The following is a 7,376-nucleotide window of genomic DNA, read 5'->3' on the forward strand; positions in this document are numbered from 1 at the left end:
GACCTGCTGAGATTTTCCAGCATTTTCTCTTATGGTTGTAATTTAGCCAGAATGCCCTCAGTTCCTTTATCTAGATCATTAATGCATATAGTGACCTCTCATGCCTCTGTAGTTGCCTTTATTCAGCTGTAATACTATAACCTCTGATTCTATTTTCTCCCTCTCAAATTGCAGAGCAAATTCAATCATATTAAGATCATTGCCTCCTAAGGGTTCCTTCACCTTAAGCTCCCTTATCAAGTCTGCCTCATTGTACAACACTAAATCCAGTATTGCATGTTCCCTAGTGGGCACCATCACCAGTTTCTTCAAAACGTTATAAGACCATAAGACATAGGAGCAGAAGTAAGGCCATTCGGCCCATCGAGTTCACTCCACCATTCAATCATGGCGATGGGCATTTCAACTCCACTTACCCGCATTCTCCCCGTTGCCCATAATTCCTTGTGACATCAAGAATTTATCAATTTCTGCCTTGAAGACATTTAGCATCCCAGCCTCCACCACTCTCTGGCTGAAGAAATGTCTCTGCATTTCTGTTCTGAATTTACCCCCTCTAATTCTAAGGCTGTGTCCATGGGTCCTAGTCTCCTCGCCTAACGGAAACAATTTCCTGGCGTCCACCCTCTCCAAGCCATGTATTATCTTGTAAGTTTCTATTAGATCTCCCCTTAATCTTCTAAACTCCAATGAATACAATCCCAGGATCCTCAGCCGTTCCTCATATGTTAGACCTACCATTCCAGGGATCATCCGTGTGAATCTCCGCTAGACACGCTCCAGTGCCAGTATGTCCTTCCTGAGGTGTGGGGACCAAACTGGACACAGTACTTCAAATGGGGCCTAACCAGAGCTTTATAAAGTCTCAGTAGCATAACGGTGCTTTTATATTCCAATCCTCTTGAGATAATTGACAACATTGCATTCGCTTTCTTAATCACGGACTCAATCTGCATGTTTACCTTTAGAGAATCCTCAACTAACATTCCCAGATCCTTCTGTACTTATCTCGTAGACATTCCATAAATTCCTTTTCTTGCAATCCACTACCAACCTGATTTTTCCCAGTCCATCTGCATATTGAAATGCCCCATGATCATGAACTTTGTCTTTCCTACACATATTTTCTATCTCCTGGTGTATCTTGTGCCCCAGCTCCTGACTACTATTAGGAGGTCTGTACTTAACTCCAACTATGTTTTTTTTTCATCTTTTGAAGTTCCTTAATTCTACCCACACAGATTATACACCATCTGACCCAACTTTGTTTCTTACTATTGATTTAATTTAATTTCTTTCTAATAGGGCAACCCCACCCCCTCTGCCCACCTGCCTGTCTTTTCAATAGGATGTATATCCTGGAATATTCAGCTCCCAATCCTGGTCCCCTTGCAGTCACGTCTCTGTGATGCTCACCACATCATACCTAGCAATTTTGATCTGTGCCACAAGCTCAGTTACCTTATTCCTTATACTGTGTGCAGTTAGATATAAGACACTCAGTCTTGTATTAACCGTCCCTCTTCTCATTGTCATTTGTTTGTCCAGTAGTTTTATCAATGTCACTGGTACCTACGTGGATCATGACTACTGGATCTTTACCCTCCCACTCCAAGTTCCCCTGCAGCCCAGATGAGATATGCTGAACTCGAGCACCAGGCAGGCAACACAACTTTTGGGACTCTTGATCCTGGTCACAGAGAACGGTGTCTATGCCTCTAACTATACTATCCCCAATTACAACATTTCTCCTCTCTTGCCCCACTTGAATGGCTTCCTGCACCACGGTGCTGCGGTCAGTCAGCTCATCTTCTCTGCAGTCTCCATTCCCATCCACACGGGAAGCAAAACTCTTAAACCTGTTGGACAAGGACAGAGGCTGAGGCTCCCGTGAGTCTACCCCCTGGATCCGTCTACCCCCTGGATCCCTCTACCTGCCTCAATCATAGTCACACTCTCCTGTCGCAGACCACGGGCTGAATTAGAGTTGTTAGTCTAAGGTATGTGGAGAAAGTGAGGTCTGCAGATGCTGGAGATCAGAGCTGAAAATGTGTTGCTGGAAAAGCGCAGCAGGTCAGGCAGCATCCACGGAACAGGAGAATCGACGTTTCGGGCATAAGCCCTTCTTCATGCCCGAAATGTCGATTCTCCTGTTCCCTGGATGCTGCCTGACCTGCCAGTCTAAGGTATGTGATTGTCTCCTGAAATACAGCACCCAGGTAACTCTTCCCCCTCCCTGATGTGTTGCAATGTTTGAAGCTCAGACTCTTATCTTATCGAATATGAGCTGGAGTTCGTCCAGCAACCAGCATTTACTACAGACACAGTCACTGGGAACCACAATAGGCTCCATGAGCTCCCACATCATGCAGAAACAACACATTACTTCACCCTCCATCCTTATTTTATTGAATTAGTTTTGAATTTGTTTTTTTTTAACAGATTTTGTATCTCTGCATATGCAAGTATATATGTAACCAATAAACAAATTGTGGCCAATAAATTAACAAGATTCAATTTAACACAGACCCCTTATTAGCCAATCAAATCGCAGCCTTCCTGTGACGTCACTTTTCAGTTCCTCCTCAGTTGAAACCATTTTGAAGCAAAATGTCTGACCTTCCCACAGTGCTCTCTGTTCACTCCCGCTCAGATCCGGTCCTGAACTACTTACTCTGCTCCCAACAAATTTTGGTTGCTCTTCTCACATACTGAGAATTAATATAGAAGAGAGACATATTGTCAAATCTTTTTATCTTGTACTTGTGAGAAACAAAAGCTCACTCACTTTAATAATTTCAGTCCGAGACCAAATATCTGAATCAGAGTCGTTTATTTGTACACTTGCAAGTGGGTGCCATGTCTAATTGCCAGGTAAGGCAATGACAAATGCACAGTAAACCCCAACAAACTCTCGCAATTTATACAGTTTTTTTCCCATATGTTTTCCTTATTCCATTGTTTGCCCCCATCCTCCGCTTACGTCACTCATTTCCTTAAGACTGATCCCACAACTTCTGTTTATCCGGCCTTGTCAGTGACAAATGTCTATCTCTGCTCCCATAAGATTGTTTGACGTCATCCCATCCTTTGCTTACCATTATCTGCTCCCTCCATCTGCGCTGCCCCTCACAGCATCTTATCACTAAGCCCTTTTAATTGGGGTTTGTTCCTGTGTCTCTGTACAGATGTTTTCCCTGTTTGCCCATACATCCACCATTGTTCTGTAATCACGTCTCATGCTAACATACCATTTTCTTTAACGGATTATATGTTTCCTCATTTTTGCTAAGTCAGCTCTCGTCCGAAACAATCCCAAACTAATGTGAATTCATTTACTCTGTATCAGAACTTATAATTGCAGAAATAACATTAATTCACCTATATCCCACATACTCATCAGGGCAACTGCAAAACATGCCAAATTGCAAACAATCAACAATTTATACCACAATACCCTTTTTGCCTTGGTGCAAATTATCGTGATTGCTTGAAAAATTAGACCAGACAACATCCTGGTAAACCTTCTTTACACCCTCTCCAGAGCACCCACATCCTTCTGGTCGTCTGGAAACCAGAACTGCATGCAATGTTCCAAATGTGTTGGTTTTCCTCTCTTTTTGCCAATCTTCCAGGTTCCTGCCCCCTTTTTTGGATATGTTTGATCTTTCCTGTCACATGATGCAGCCAACACACAGATTTTGATCAGGGCTCTGTTCTATGGTATCAGTCACATGACTCAACAGTTGCTCTTAATTTTAAGGACTATCATTGTGTGTGTGTCACAGCACTTGTTACAGCAGTGCACTCAGATCAAAAACCTCTCTAATTCCATCATGCGGCATTGGATTTTTTACGAGAGTGTGACAGGCTTTGACATTTTAGACATTCAGTCATTGAAACCTGGCTGTTAGGCCGAGGAATATTTCAATCATTTTTCTTCTCTTGGTTAAAAAAGCTAGAGGAGACTTGACTGAAACATATACGATCCTGAGGGGTCTTGACAGGGTAAATGCGCAGAGGACGTTTCCTCTTGTGGGAGAACCCAGAACTAGTGGGTCACTCTATAAAAATAAGAGATTACCTGTTTAAGACAGAGATTTGTTTTCTCACAGAATGTTATAAATCTTTGGAACTCCATTCCTGAAAAGGTGGAGGAAGCTGAATCTTTGAATATTTTTTAAGGCAGAGGTGAATAAGATTATTGGTAAGCAACTGGGGGGAGGGGGAAGGGAGAGGGTAACTGATTCTGTCAGAATGTGGATCAGACTTGACCTTATTGATTAGCAAGGATGGACAAAGTAGCCTATTTCCAATCCTAAATTGTCTGTTCATGTGATCCGATGCCTACTGGGGTGGCATGGTGGCTCAGTGGTTAGCACTGCTGCCTCACAGCACCAGGATCCCAGGTTCGATTCCAGCCTCGCGTGACTGACTGTGTGGAGTTTGCACATTCTCCCCATGTCTGCATGGGTTTCCTCCAGGTGCTCCGGTTTCTTCCCACAGTCCAAAGATGTGCAGGTCAGGTGAATTGGTCATGCTAAATTGCCTATAATGTTAGGCACATTATTTAGAAGGAAATAGGTCTGGGTGGGTTACACACTGGAGAGTCGGTGTGGACTGGTTGGGCCGAAGGCCCTGTTTCCACATTGTAGGGAATCTAATCTAATCCTGTGCCTACTGAAGGAGACATAAGCCCCTCTAGTCTGAATACGTTCATACTTTTGTTTAAGTGGAAGGAACACAACTGAATTTGAAATTAACACACTATCATCAATACTCAGACTAAATTCAAGAGTCTTAAAGTCACATAATAAGTACGCAATCACGTTGCTAAAAGTTTTGGGTGGCAAGGAATAACATCCTGGGAAATGAATGTTTTACTTGCTTGTTACTGTTCTTTCAGATGATTCTTTATAAATATCAGATCAAATCGACAGCAAAGTGGGTGATGTCTAAACTACACTTCGGCGAGGGAGAAGGATTCCTGAAGCTTTGTCTGAATGAAAGAGAAATATTGTTTTCCTTATCTACAAATGAAAACGTAAAATGAAGGAAGATTTATTACCAGCCTGAAAGCCTGGGTGAACTGAACCCACTGGACCGTTCATTCCCTGCATTTAGTGTCATTAATCTTTTCAAGCCCAGCAGGTGTGAATCCTGCCAACATTTCTTTGCCTGCGCATCACTTGCTGCTTCATTATCCTCTGCTGGGGCTACTGGAGGAGGTATATCCTTGAACTGCCAAGCCAACAGTGCAAGACTGGATGTGTGTCTATAGCTGAGCAGCAACTTACATTTATATAACAACTTTCTACACAGCTCAACCTTCTGAGCTGCTTGACAGATGGGTTATCAAATAAAACACAGTGTGCCAGATTTTCCAAGGGCAGAGGAAGGTGTGGAATTGGTAGTTGCAGTAAGACCAGCAATTGTAATTATCCCGCGCATTTACTAATAGAGTGATAGAGATGTACAGCACAGAAACAGACCCTTTGGTCCAACCCGTCCATGCCGACCAGATATCCCAACCCAATCTAGTCCCATCTGCCAGCACTTGGCCCATATCCCTCCAAACCCTTCCTATTCATATACCCATCCAAATGCCTTTTAAATTTGGCAATTGTACCAGCCTCCACCACTTCTTCTGGCAGCACATTCCATACACGTACCACCCTCTGCATGAAAAAGTTGCCCCTTAGATCCCTTTTATATCTTTCCCCTCTCACCCTAAACCTATGCCCACTAGTTCTGGACTCCCCGACCCCAGGGAAAAGACTTTGTCTATTTATCCTATCCATGACCCTCATAATTTTGTAAACCTCTATAAGGTCACCCCTCAGCCTCCGATGCTCCAGGGAAAACAGCCCCAACCTGTTCAACCTCTCCCTATAACTCAGATCCTCCAACCCTGGCAACATCCTTGTAAATCTTTTCTGAACCGTTTCAAGTTTCACAACATCTTTTCAATAGGAAGGAGACCAGAATTGCACGCAATATTCCAAATGTGGCCTGACCAATGTCCTGTACAGCTGCAACATGACTATTGGAATTTTCAAATGAGGATGAGCACCCTTGCTTATGTTCCATGTCAGTCAGAAAGCATTGAAGATCTGAAAAACTCAGAAGAATGCTATTGCCCACCCAAAACCCTTTTTGAAATAATAAAATTGAGCACCTGGGTTTGGAACGGTGGCTCAGTGGTTAGCACTGCTGCCTTGCAGCGCCAGGGACCCGGGTTTGATTCCAGCCTCGGGCAATTATCGGTGTGGAGTTTGCACGTTCTCCCCATGTCTGCGTGGGTTTCCTCCCACAGTCCAAAGATGTGCAGGTCAGGTGAATTGGCCATGCTAAATTGCCCATAGTGATAGGTGCATTAGTAGGGAGTAGGGAATGCGTCTGGGTGGGTTACTCTTCGGAGGGTCGGTGTGGACTTGTTGGGCTGAAGGGCACTGTAGGGAATCTAATGACCTCCCAACTCCGATACTCAATACTCTGACCAATAAATGAAAGCATACCAAATGCTTTCTTCACTATCCTAACTACCTGCGACTCCACTTTCAAGGAGCTATGAACCTCCACTCCAAGGTCTTTTTGTTCAACAACACTCCCTAGGACCTTACCATTCTTAGTTGTTTTAAAAATGCATTCATGGGATGAGGGTGTCACTGGTTTGGCCAATATTTATTGCCCAAATGGAAGTTGAGAGTCAACCACAGTGCTGTGAGTCTGGAGTCACATGTAGTCCAGACCAGGTAAGGATGGCAGTGAACATCCTTAAAGGGCATTAGTGACCCAGATGGGTCTTTTCCTTGAAGGTCAGCAATGGTTGCATGCTCACCATTAGACTTTCAATTTCAGATATGCCTTGAATTCAATATCCACCAGCTGCCCGTGGCCAGGATTTGAACCCGGGTCCCCAGAATATTATATGGGTCTCTGAATTAACAATTTAGCCATGATACCACTCAGCCAATGCCTCCCCACTGAGTGTGTTCACAGGTTCAGTCTGGATGAGAATAACTCATTGTATATAAACAGGAGCCTTCCTCTTGAGTTTTCTTCATTTTCTAAAGGGAGGGATGTCAAAGTCATGGGGAAAATACACCACCTTTCAGATCGTTGACTTATGCTAGCTTCCTGTTTGGCAACATGATGGGTTTACAAATTCCTCGACATCTTCACCTCTCTCCTCCAGTCCTGCAACATTCTGAGATCTCTGTACTCCTCCAACTCTGGCCACTTGCGTGTCCCCGAGTTTATTCACTTCACCAGTGACAGCCGTACATTCAGATGCCTAAATTATGGAATTCCATTCCTAAATTTCTACGTCTCTCTTTTCCCCTCTTCTCTCTCTCTCTCTCCATATTTTCAGG

General features: G+C 43.7%; 1 long non-coding RNA gene across 1 annotated transcript in view; it reads left to right on the forward strand.

Annotated features, from left to right (window-relative positions):
* LOC148137423 (uncharacterized) overlaps window positions 1–6,350 on the forward strand; it is a 28,492-nt gene extending 22,142 nt beyond the window's left edge. The window contains exon 3 of the long non-coding RNA XR_015754251.1: window positions 4,907–6,350. This is a non-coding gene — a long non-coding RNA (uncharacterized LOC148137423). The remainder of the gene's footprint in view (window positions 1–4,906) is intronic.
* The last annotated feature ends 1,026 nt before the right edge of the window (window positions 6,351–7,376 follow it).

Source organism: Chiloscyllium plagiosum, unplaced genomic scaffold (genome assembly GCF_037043375.1).
Source record: "Chiloscyllium plagiosum isolate Xiang-an unplaced genomic scaffold, Cpla_swu_hap1 HiC_scaffold_43, whole genome shotgun sequence".
In the NCBI taxonomy this organism is placed as follows: Eukaryota; Metazoa; Chordata; class Chondrichthyes; order Orectolobiformes; family Hemiscylliidae; genus Chiloscyllium; species Chiloscyllium plagiosum.